The following is an 11,728-nucleotide window of genomic DNA, read 5'->3' as shown; positions in this document are numbered from 1 at the left end:
TGAGGAGAGAGCATACTGGGAACGAGATGGGTGTTCTCCCGCTGCCAAGACGCCCGCGTCCTGGGATCTGATTGGCGGAGAGGAGAACACGCCCATCTCTGACTCTTGAATCCTACGGTAACAACGGACGGTCCCTTGGCTAACTGTCCACCGTCCTGCGGCCATGACAATTCTATGCTGTGGTTGACATCGACCGCATTTCCATTGTGGCGTCTCAATGAAACAAAGTCTACTATCCTGGTTTTGAGACATGAGAGGGTAGTGCTCCTCTCAAATTGCGGATAAATACAGTGGAGTACTCTCCAAGCAGACGTTGCAAAGAGAAATCGTGACCATTTTTGTGTTTGTTTGTTTGTTTGTTTGCTTGTACTCCTTTCCCGGTAAACGGCCCATAGCGTAACACACCAGGTGGGATCTCTCTGTCATAGCGAATACAGCTGAGCTGTGCGCTAGGATGTCAGCCCTAAGGGTCATCAGAGTCTTTCAGACCTATTTCATAGATGACCGTGATAGTGATAAGTGCCGCAAGTCGGTGTCAAAACCTAGCTGCCTCCAGCCTGGGTTTATCACGTACGGGAAAACCTTGACCTTGTCAACAAACCGGAACCAGTTCACATCGTGACCTACTTTTCAAATCCAAGTCAGAGATCTGGACTTGGTTTGACTCCGTCTCCCGTGAAGAACGAGCAAGTTACGTCTCGGTAACGTCTGCATCATTCTTCCCTCTCATGTTTACTACTCTCATGTCGACGTAGTAAACTTAGTGCTGTCACAGTAACATTGGCGTTGCCATAGTTACCTATTCCCATAGTTACCTGTACCTTCAAGTTGCTTTAGTTACCTTCATGTCGCCATACCTTCATGTTACCATAGCTACCTTCATGTTGCCATAGTTACCTTCATGTTGCCATAGTTACCTTCATGTTGCCATAGTTACCTTCATGTTGCCATAGTTACCTTCATATTGCCATAGTTACCTTCATGTTGCCATAGTTACCTTCATGTTGCCATAGTTATCTGTGCTTTACCATCCTGACATTTGCCCTCTTACATAGTCATAGCCATGTTCATCTGCGATGCTGCGCATGGCAGGTACGAAAAGTTTAACAAACTTTGTCCTCATCTCTAGTTCCTTTTGCACTTCCTTTTCTCATTTTTTCTTTCTATCGAGTTCCCTTTTTGGTACTGTACCACTGCCTGAGTCACTGCAGTTCTAGTTCTGACAGGACACTCATAAAGCGGTGACCTTGGAACGCCGAACAGTAACTCGTTTGTTCCCCCGTAAATCTATAACCCTGATCATCGCAGTTTCTTCTGTATAAAGTTTCGGACTCCAAGGGAGAAGCGGGAATATTACGGAACTGTAGCTTTTGAACTTATTAATGGGTTATTTTGGAGCTTGTATCAGAGCCAAGATTAGGACGTATGTGTCACGTACATCAGGTCTAATTTGTTTTCCAGTTTCAGTGCGTTTGTTCCACTTCGCAACTCTGCCAAGTGTTTTCCTGTCACGGAACACGCAGAGATGACAGAAAGACACGAAGAGGACGCAGTCTGGAACCTGTCCTGTTGTCGCTTTTCTGTCGCACTGCCGTGTGCCGTCTGTCTGTCGCGCAGTCATTTGTCGCGTTTCGTGTCGTGGTGACATCGTCCTTTCGTGGCGTGAGACGCTTTACTGTCGCGCTGCCGTGTGTCGCATTTCTGTCGCGCTGTCGTGTGTCTGCCGTACTGTCGTTTTTCGCCTTTCTGTCGCGCTGCCTTGTGTCGCATTTCTGTCGCGCTTCCGTGTGTCGCGTTTCTGTCGCGCTGCCGTGTGTCACCTTTTTGTCGCACTGCCGTGTGTCTATCGCACTGTTGTGTGTCGCCTTTCTATCACGCTGTCGTGTGTCCCCTTTCTGTCGCGCTGCCATGTGTCTGTCGCACTGTCGTGTGTCACCTTTCTGTCGTGTTGCCGGCTTATGGCCCTTCAAGTGTCACGCTGTCGTGTATCGCCTTTCTGTCGCGCTGTCTTGTGTCGCCTTTAAAGTGTCGCGGTGTCGTCGTTCTGCCGTATGTCGTCTTTCCATCGGGCTGTCGTGTGTCATCCTTCTGTCGCGCTGCCGTTTTTATGGCCTTTTAGTAAGTGGCGCGTTGCCGTCGTTCTACCATGTGTCGCATTTCTGGGGAAATCAACTAACACCATGTCCTGGCACGGGATGCCGTGACATGCACGACAAAACAGCTGGAGCAGTAAAAGTTGGCACAACCTCGTACCCTTTCAACCAAGGGGTATGATATGCGAGACAATTGCAGGTTAGAGTAGCCGCACCAGTGGGAGGAGGGCAATACTCAGTACAGAAATCTGGAAGACAAAACAGCGTCAGTACCGGTAGTCATATCGTAAACTGTTCTAAGTATTCAAAGGTGAACTTGCTCAGAGCAAAGTGTGATACCAGACCAGAACAACATGAAATTGCGTGAATAATGTAAGCCTGGATTACTGGATTGACGTTTGACTGGGTGCCACCCTAGTTTAGTTTCCCGAGGTCCTTCGCTAAATGGAGTGTATGGGAGTCGTCTTACTAGGATGGCACACAGGCTATTAATTTGAATTGAACTGCTTAGTGTGGAAACCAGTTACCAACGACTGTTAGTTAACTTTACACCGGAACGGAAAAAAGGGGCGGATAATTCATGTGATGAAAACCACTCTCAACTTATATTACAACGTTTTTGGCATCGCCACTAAAGTTGACCACATGTTACCAAGCCCCTTGTCACCTCTCGTCATTTCTCGCCACAAATCTCGCGATAATTGGTCCTACCCCAGACACTGCCAAGGTGCAGGAAATGACATGTGAGGTAAATTTTAACTGATGGGAAACATACTTTCGGCTATTTTAAGTCACGGAAATTCCCTACAGTCTTTCGTCGGGACGTATTCAAAGCCCGAAACTATCGACCCGTTTCGCCCCTTCTCAACAACGAGGACTTTTCTTAACAGCCTCCTTTTCTTTTACCTCTGGGGATTTCCACTAAAGATCTTGGTGGCTCTCTAAGCCAGATCACAAATATATTACAGAGATCTTGTTTACAAATTCAACAACAAAGATGCGACTGCAGATATCCAAAGTACCCTGGGTGCTATCCTAGTTAGCGTTTTATTAACTTGGATGGCACAAAGTCTGCCAAGAACTGCTAAGGGAAAAACTTTTGTCAGCGTTTTCTCTACGGCTAGTAGTCACAAGTCATGGGGATGTAAAGACAAATAAGGATAATTGAAATACCTTTATTGTACATCCATGCCTCGATGGGCTAGGAACAGGTATGGCGCAACAGACTGAGATCCAGGGAAACTCAGTCAACCGTACAACAGTACAACCGAATATGCAACTTAACTATACGTCAACATAAAAAGATTGCAGATTCGGTAATAGCTGCTAAGGGTGCAAAATGTCACTATGCAATAGTTTTACAAAAGGATGACAAATGCCATTGTGTACGTGCACAATGATTTGAAGCAACTTGTTTCTCAATGATTATCGCCGAGGGCAGGCACAAACCGATGAGTACGTGTGTGTCATCCACAAGATAAAGTTGGAGAGGTATAAAAGAGGGATGGTTGTTTCAGAGAAAGCGTTATCAACGCCTGCACGTACCTTTGTGTAATTAACCTAGGGTAATGTTGCCAGAAAATTTGCTACACTGTTGACAGAAAGGCGGGTCTGTGTTTGATGGCGAACGCGTCGTGAGTTCCGATCAGGAGTTACAACACTTTCTCCCGACAACTCAACAAAGAACCAAGACGCGAAACAAACTCCAGGCTTACTCTTGACCCTTTCGTTTGGTAGGGAGGCAAAACTCCTTCACCGGTTCTTGGCAGAAGGACAACTTCTTATCGGTATGTAAGACTCGGGGGATCGTCACATAACCTCCGTCAATGGGTAAAGGTGATATCTCTCTGCACTTGGGGCACCGGTGCGGCACTGCGGGGTTCGAAAGAATACTCAACGAATTTCAGAGATTTTTCTTACGTTTTGTATATTTTGTTGTCTTCTAAGTCATATTTTTACGTATTAACGTTACGTAATATCTAAATTGTAAAAAATCGGAGAGTCACAGTGAACGAACCCCGCAGTGCCGCACTGGTGCCCCAAGCGCAGTGAGATACCACCCTACCTGAACGCCATGTAGCTAGGAACATGAGGGGCAGTGGTGTGTAGCGAGGGAGAAATCGTTCTAGGGTTGTTCACAAATTGGCACTACATGTACAAGCTTCTCTTATGATGATAAATGAATGGATGGATACCTCTATTTTACGCTTTTGGTCTTAAGTAAAAGGCTAAGGAACGTGGTATCTTAGTACATCTACAAATTCTAATGTATGTTAGCATGTTAGTATGTACGGATTCAACTTCTTCTCCCATCTCAAGACACATAAAGGAGGTTGTAAACGCAAAGACAGATGAATAGTTGTGTTTTTAAACACAAAAATCGAAGACTCTACGCCATTGCATACTCTATGTGTTTTTTTAAGTAAAAGTAATCATGTAAGGAGCCAGAAAGGCTGTGACTTGCGGTCGCGGGTATATTGAACTCGAATCTATGTGCCACCTGCCTAGCCTCCATAGCAGGCTCTCTGGGCCTTTTTTCGTCTTTTTTTTTTGCTCACAATACACGTTGGCTGGCCATTTCTGTCTACGGGCTGGCAGTACAAGCGATCCAGTACAAAAAGAAATGGCCAGTAACTGTGTATTGTGAGCAAAAAAAGACGAAATAAGGCCCAGAGAGAGAGCCTGCTATGGAGGCAACCCCAGGTCACGGTTCTACAGCACTTCCATTTTAGCATGCTGTCTCTCCTGTCTAGCAGCCCAGCTCAAGGCCACATCAGTAGGCGTTAGGGACACACAGAGTTTTACCGCCGTGTATTTTATAGCTGGAAACCTTCTACATAAAAGTTCTGCAGACTAAGTCATGTACAACACTGTGGGTGGTCCCGCACAAACTCGTCTCAGATTCAGCTTTGTAATTCCTTAGAGTATGTTTAAGAAGAGGTATAAAAAGAAAGTCTATGCCAAAGTGTCCAACATGAAGGCTGGATTTCATGTCGCAATGCCTTGTTATTTTTACTTCCTCCCAAATAAAACTTGACCCCCCCCCCCTCGTCATTCTGCATCTGAATAGTTGAAAAACGCGCTGACGAAGCAAATGATAACAAGACAGTGGTCGTCCCACTTTCACTATTTGTAAGTGATCTTACATAACCTTAAGGCGAATGATCCAGAGACAGGCTATGCCCAAGTGTCTAACATGTAGGTTGAACACCATGTGTAACCTTTACTGGTGTTGCCTTTCCAGACTTAGTAATCGTAAAACGCGCTGACAAAGTAAAACATGACAGAACAGTGGCCACCCGGTATTCTAGTTTCACTGTTACAGCCTTTAGATGAATAATAAAGAGAACGCCTATTCCTTAATTAGAAAAAATAAGTGTCTACTATGTAGAGAATAGATTGCATATTATGCCTAAAAGCTTTACGTGTCATTTTTACTATTATAATAGTGATTTAGTCTATTCCATAGTGTCTACTATGTAGAGAATAGATTGTATATTATGCCTAAAAGCTTAACGTGTCATAACCTTGTCATTCGGCGTGGTCGAAAAATGCGCTGACAAGGCAAAAGAGGGCAGATCGTGAAAGCCTGGCCACTTTTACTATAGTGATTTAGTCTATTCCTTAGGCGTCCAAAAGTGTACACTAGATACCATGTTTTTAAGCTTTAGTGTAGGCTCCATGCCTTGTCACAAAGGGAAGTGCTGACAGACAAAAACATTCTGGCGACGCGAGGGAAAACTTACGCGACTGCCCTACTTTCCTGTTTCTCCAAGTGATCGTGTCTCCCATGTAAAGACGGGTTGTTTGACCTTGGCTTTTCACCTGGCAGTCTGACATCAAGGGTGGAAGAGAAGCCCGGTTACATAAACTTATAAAAGAAAAGTGCACGCAATCAGCTGATCATGTCTTGCAGAAAAGGCATGCTGATGCTTTTGGAAGCTATTAGATTAGGCGTGAGGACGTGATTTTGCAGTCAATGACAATGAGGATGAAGTGTAAATATACAAGGACTACGCGGAAAATTTGAAATTCTCTACTGAATCCAGGGAAAGGTGAAGGGTAGGTAAAGACTTCTTAAGGCCGTAGGGGCAGCGGGTACGTAGTTATCCACGGTATATTAGGAGGCAGAGCCCAACCCTCTCCTTTCACCGCCCTTTACCTCCCTAACCAAAGTCAGGTAACCGTTTTACACCTAGGTGCAGTGAGAAAAATCGTGTCAAGCGCCATTCCCAAGGCCACAAGATTGTAGGGAGGCCTACACCCAAATTTTATCACAATTATCATTCTTAAAAGGTTGGAATTTTTATGTTTGACATCTATTTGTCATTTGGTATGGATTTCCTGGTAGTACAAAGTAAGGTTAGCATGTCCTGAGAATTTCACCCTTGGCCTTCTACGGTATCGGGAAGGTAAAAAATTTGGTCCTCGAACATGCTCCCGAGAGCAATTTTGCCCCATAGTTATTGGTAGCATGACAAGATTCGTACCCAGAACCTCTGGGTTCTGTCACGAACACCCTGGCCTGCAGTTATGCCACACGACCCCGTCGTTTTAGCGGCGTAAATCTATTTATTTATTATCATTTATTTCTGTGTTCTTTTACCAGGGTAAGCTCCATCAGTGACTGACACTGCTTTTCATTGAGGCCCTGGATACATATACTTTTAATATTGTATTGTATTATATGTATGTGTTATTTACACATACATACAATACAATATTTACATAGTACAACAAAAGCAAAACCACTTATAAACCATTTCCGTTCCAAGTCGTTAACTTAAGGGGATGGAGCTGAAATCTGAGCTGACGACCCGATTGGAAGGTACTTAGAAGGAGCGAGAAGAAGTGATTTTGCAGTAAATGGAACATCACCCCGTGTTGTACGACTACAGAAGTCCGTGAGCCTGGGTACCATCAGATTACTACCCGGTCTACTTTAAAGTTGAAAATTCGGCTATTTTCCGTCCGCCTGATGTTCTCCCCGCTTGTCTCATGCACATCGCAAGCCACTCCGTCAGCAGAAGCTTGTTTAGGACCGCAAACTTTGTGTACGCTAAACTGACCATGCGATAAACAATGTGTAAGGCGATAAACAACTTGTAAGGTTGATTAATGGTTTTGTGCATAACATGTGTCCACCCGAGGGTTAAAGTACAAACATTGGTACCATTATATGTATCCAGTGTTTAGAACCTGGTCAATCGCTTCGCTTAATTTCCAAGCAGACGCTGGGGCGAAAGACCGTAGTGTTTCTAACTCTGGCACCCACTCACCCCATAGTAGGCGAAATAATGACTGAATGAGTGACTGAATACCTTTTATTGTATAGAAGTAGGCTTAGGTCACATTTCCAAAACGGGGCCAGGCCGGGCAGTTTTCAGGAACGAAAAATATGATGTAGAAGACACCAAACTACACAAGCCCTAAAGAGAACAGTTGTAGGCGTTCTTTGTGTATATATTTTTTTTTACATGTACATTTCTGTTGTCGATTCCACAAACAACCCGGTCGGGCCCCGGTTTGTAAATGTGACAAGTAGTAGAATGAGTGAGGATGAATAACTGTCCAGGAAATTAAGCCCGGGCCAAGGCAATATTTATCCAATGGAATATTATGGCTGAAAGTAGACTACTTAGTGTGTAGTAAGTCTGCTGGAGACTAATGCGAGTGACAGTCAGAAAATGCCACGGTCTACCACCAAACATCTGTTCGGAGATTATAATTTGCCCTCCAGTAACCCCTGTAGGGGTCATTCACCTTTCCATATGTGGTAATTTCTAAAAGAAAATTATAAAAGAATTATTTTCACATCTTCAAGTTGAGATAGATTTTTTTTCTTTTACTTTAGGTATGCTACTTTGCAAACTTTGATTACATAAACAACTATTCTGGCCCCAAATGGACATTAAAAGAGAAAAGTTTATCAATATTGGCACCATCAGGAGGCAATCATTGGAACACATGGACCGTGTAACGATTATCTACTAGGGCTGAATGTCGGGAATGTACGTAATGAACGTACATCCGGGACATGTGCGAGATGTCTGTCGTGATAGAAGAACACAAGACATGCCTTCTACTCTAGGAAATACGCTAAGAGCACGGACTTTAAACTAAGCTAAGAGCACAGACATTTTTACCTCACCTCACCTCACCTAGTCCCATGTTCATTTTTACAACAAGTATGAAATAGGCGATGGTTAAAGACTGAGTGTAAAAATAAAGAAAATACAGTAAGATTAAAAAAGTACTAAATCCTTTAGTAATGTCACTAATAAGTAAGCGGTATAAACGGAGGTTAACTGTGGAGATAAAGCATCTCAGTATGCAAATATCAGTACTGTATGTATGTTTCACACAGTGTCAAAGAAACGGAGTTATATCTCTGTATCAACCATAGTAGGTAGCCATTAGAAAACGCAACGCAAAACCTTTGACCAGAGCTGACCTAATGCTCACTGACTGGCACCCCCTCTCCTACAAGTAACAGCAATCAAACGTTAAGTCTTATACGGTACCGCAAGGCACAACAGGTGACGAGAGACGACGAATGTCAAGAATTTACGAAAATTAACGACCGTGGTTGACCCGTTGTGTGATTAACCGTGCCATGGCAACTGTGTTGATGCTGGTGACACGCTGGATAACGTCATGCCGTGACAGCCCGTCAGTCAAGCTCAAGGCCACGGTCAACTGAGCCAATGGGATCGCGCTATAGCTAGTGTTGAGCCAATGGGCTCGCGCTATAGCTAGTGTTGGGCCACGTGAGATTCTTTCTAGGGATGCCGTCTTCTAGAAACCGCAAATCTGGCGCGTGAGAGTGTGTGCAAACGATCAGTGTAGAAAAGAAGCCTGTGAGTAAGACTAGATACTGACGACCAATGCTGATACTGATGAAATTGCGGAGCATGTAAAGGAAGTCAAAGCAAACGTATCTATTATATATAAATAGGACCAAAGGGAAAGAAAGAATAAAAGAAAGATTAAATGAAGGACGGGGAAAAGAAGGAGGGATCCCCGGGAGCGAGGGATGGAAGGAGACGAGGAAGGACGGGACTCGGGAGGAAGGGTAGAAATACTAGAAAGAAGGATGAATGTTTAGAAAGGTAGTATATAACGTATTAACGTTTTCTACTTGACGAAGTTCACGTTCTACAAACAGTCTGAAAAGAACAATTTAGTTATACAACCGAACTGGGACTGATTTTTCTTCCAAGCTGACCAAAGTTGCCGTATCTACACGTCTAGACTCAGTTTGGCACTTATTACATAACAAACATTTCTAACTGATTCCATTTTGCGTCTGCTTCCTTTGGTTTCAGGGTTACACAAGCGAGAATGTTCCCTGTGACGGCTGATTGAAAGCAGGTTGCAAGCGAGTGAAAGTCACCAAGGATCTGGTCGGTCGGGTTGTGTAAGACGACCGACAGTTTCATAAGAAGTAGGTCAAGGCGTCTCCTAGGAGTACAATGTGGTAGCCTGGTATCCAGCCGTAATATAAAGTCCGAGTCTCTTCTCTCCTCTTCGCAATTACGAAGAGGAGAGAAGAGACTCGGGAGTTATATTACGACTGGATACCAAGCTAACAACGTGGTACACGGACGTCTTGTTTTGAGACCAGTACTGGGCCACTAACCTTTTTGGCAGGGTGCGTGGTAACAAAAAAAGCGCTTGTACGGATGAGGGGGGGGGGGGGGGGGGAGGCAATAACCTGAGTAGTCTAGTAGGGCCTGATCAACACTAGTTTTGTGGAGATGGCGCTGCATAAGTATTACCCCCATGAAACTTTCATGAAGGTTATTTAGTATTTAGGACATCTTTTCTTTCAACAAGATAACTCAAGAAATGCTGGATGGATCATCTTCATATTTGGTGTGTCGGTACGATATGATGAAAACTGGAAATGATTACATTTGGGCCCCCTAGTGGCGTCCATATCTACTGTAGCGAATCTTCCAGTTTTGATATCTCATTAGTACATTGAACTAGACAAAATTGACGAAATGATTTTATCCAGGAAATGCGGGACGATAATAGCAGCTTCAAGAAATTTGAGGTTTCCGAAATGTATTTAATCTTATTATCTAAATATGCACTAAAAAAGCTCGAAAATGCATAGCACATTGAGAAGGAAGAACATCATGCAGTACTCCCTGTCTTCTTCCTGTTATTAACAAAATATGACTCCCGTGTTACGTCGATGAAGGCATCGAGGTATTAACTTACACCAAAAAGCCACCAGTTACTCAAGGCTTCAAGCAACTGGATATGACTTTGGAAACGGTGAGAAGTTTCAGGTAGCATCCACTATCTTTTCACTGACGACAGGGAGTAAAATCGTACCTTAAACATATTACCGTTTCCAAAATCATATCCAGTTGCTTGAGTAACTGCTAGTATTTGGTGTATGACTCCCGTGTTGTATGCTTTAAGACCCTTGTTTCCTTCCAAGTGCATTGCAGGGCGCTAGAGGTGTAGTGTTACCGGCCCAGTGTAGAACTAGGCCATGTATATGGTACACGTCAGCATTAATCTACTTCCCAGTCCCTCAACTGTAGGGAACACGCTGTTCCAAGGTGTGAAAACAGGAAGTCGTGCTAAGTCTTAACGACTTCTGACTTAAGACGTGACCTCAGGTCTAAGGAGCATCTCAGGAGTCGTATTCCTGGTGTCTTTAAGGTGTCTGGAAGTAATCTCTAAGCAGATGTGCGAGTTTGCCTTGTATTGTCAATCACTTTGTATGCATCGTAGGCCATGTTGATTTGATGATATGGATGCCATCCAAGCCCACATCAATTTTCATCAGTTTCGAAAAAAAATTGACCGTACTGTAAATCATACAAAGCAGCTGCGTAAGGAGCAAATATATGCCAAAAGTTGCCAAAAATATGCAAAATGGACACTTATGCATGGCAAAGATCAGTCAAAGATGTGAAAGAACAAATATAAGAATCTTCTGTTTTGTGTACCATATTAGAGCTACAACCATTAAATTATTCAACGTTCCTGACAACTTAAATTTTATAAGGCAACTTTTGTTTTTTGCTGACGTTTCTTTTTGCATGCTCATATCAGCTTTGGTGTCATACATGTGTACGTAATCCGTATATCAAATCAGCATGGTCTTACCAAAGATAAAAGCAGAGAACGTATAGATCTACAATATGAATAAAAGAAATCCCAACGCTATCACTTTGGCAGTGATATACAACAGTGTTGTAATAAGTAAACATTATATATTGCCACGAAAAAAGAAAACTTGCTTGACGCTTGTTAACTGATGTCTCTGAAACGTGTCCGTTGTTCAAGCCTTGAAAGGTTGCATCACTTTCTAAGTGCTAACTATTCTTTCACAGCTCCAGATAGAGAACCTTTGCAGTCAACTGAGCTTTCACTCAACTGAGCTTTTGCTCTACTAGTATACATGTATGTTTTGTACCATGTACATATGTTTATGTAATGATATATACTGATAGATTTATTACGACTTGATGAAACCTTAGCATGAAAGTTCATCTGTGTTGGTAAATGACATTGTGGAAAAGACTAAACTTTACGTAACCAACACCAAGTTAAATTGGGACTTACCCCAAATTTTCAGCCGACTCCGTCAGCCTTGTCACGGAATG

Source organism: Branchiostoma floridae, chromosome 14 (genome assembly GCF_000003815.2).
Source record: "Branchiostoma floridae strain S238N-H82 chromosome 14, Bfl_VNyyK, whole genome shotgun sequence".
Classification (NCBI taxonomy): Eukaryota; Metazoa; Chordata; class Leptocardii; order Amphioxiformes; family Branchiostomatidae; genus Branchiostoma; species Branchiostoma floridae.
Note: the sequence above shows the minus strand (reverse complement) of the source record.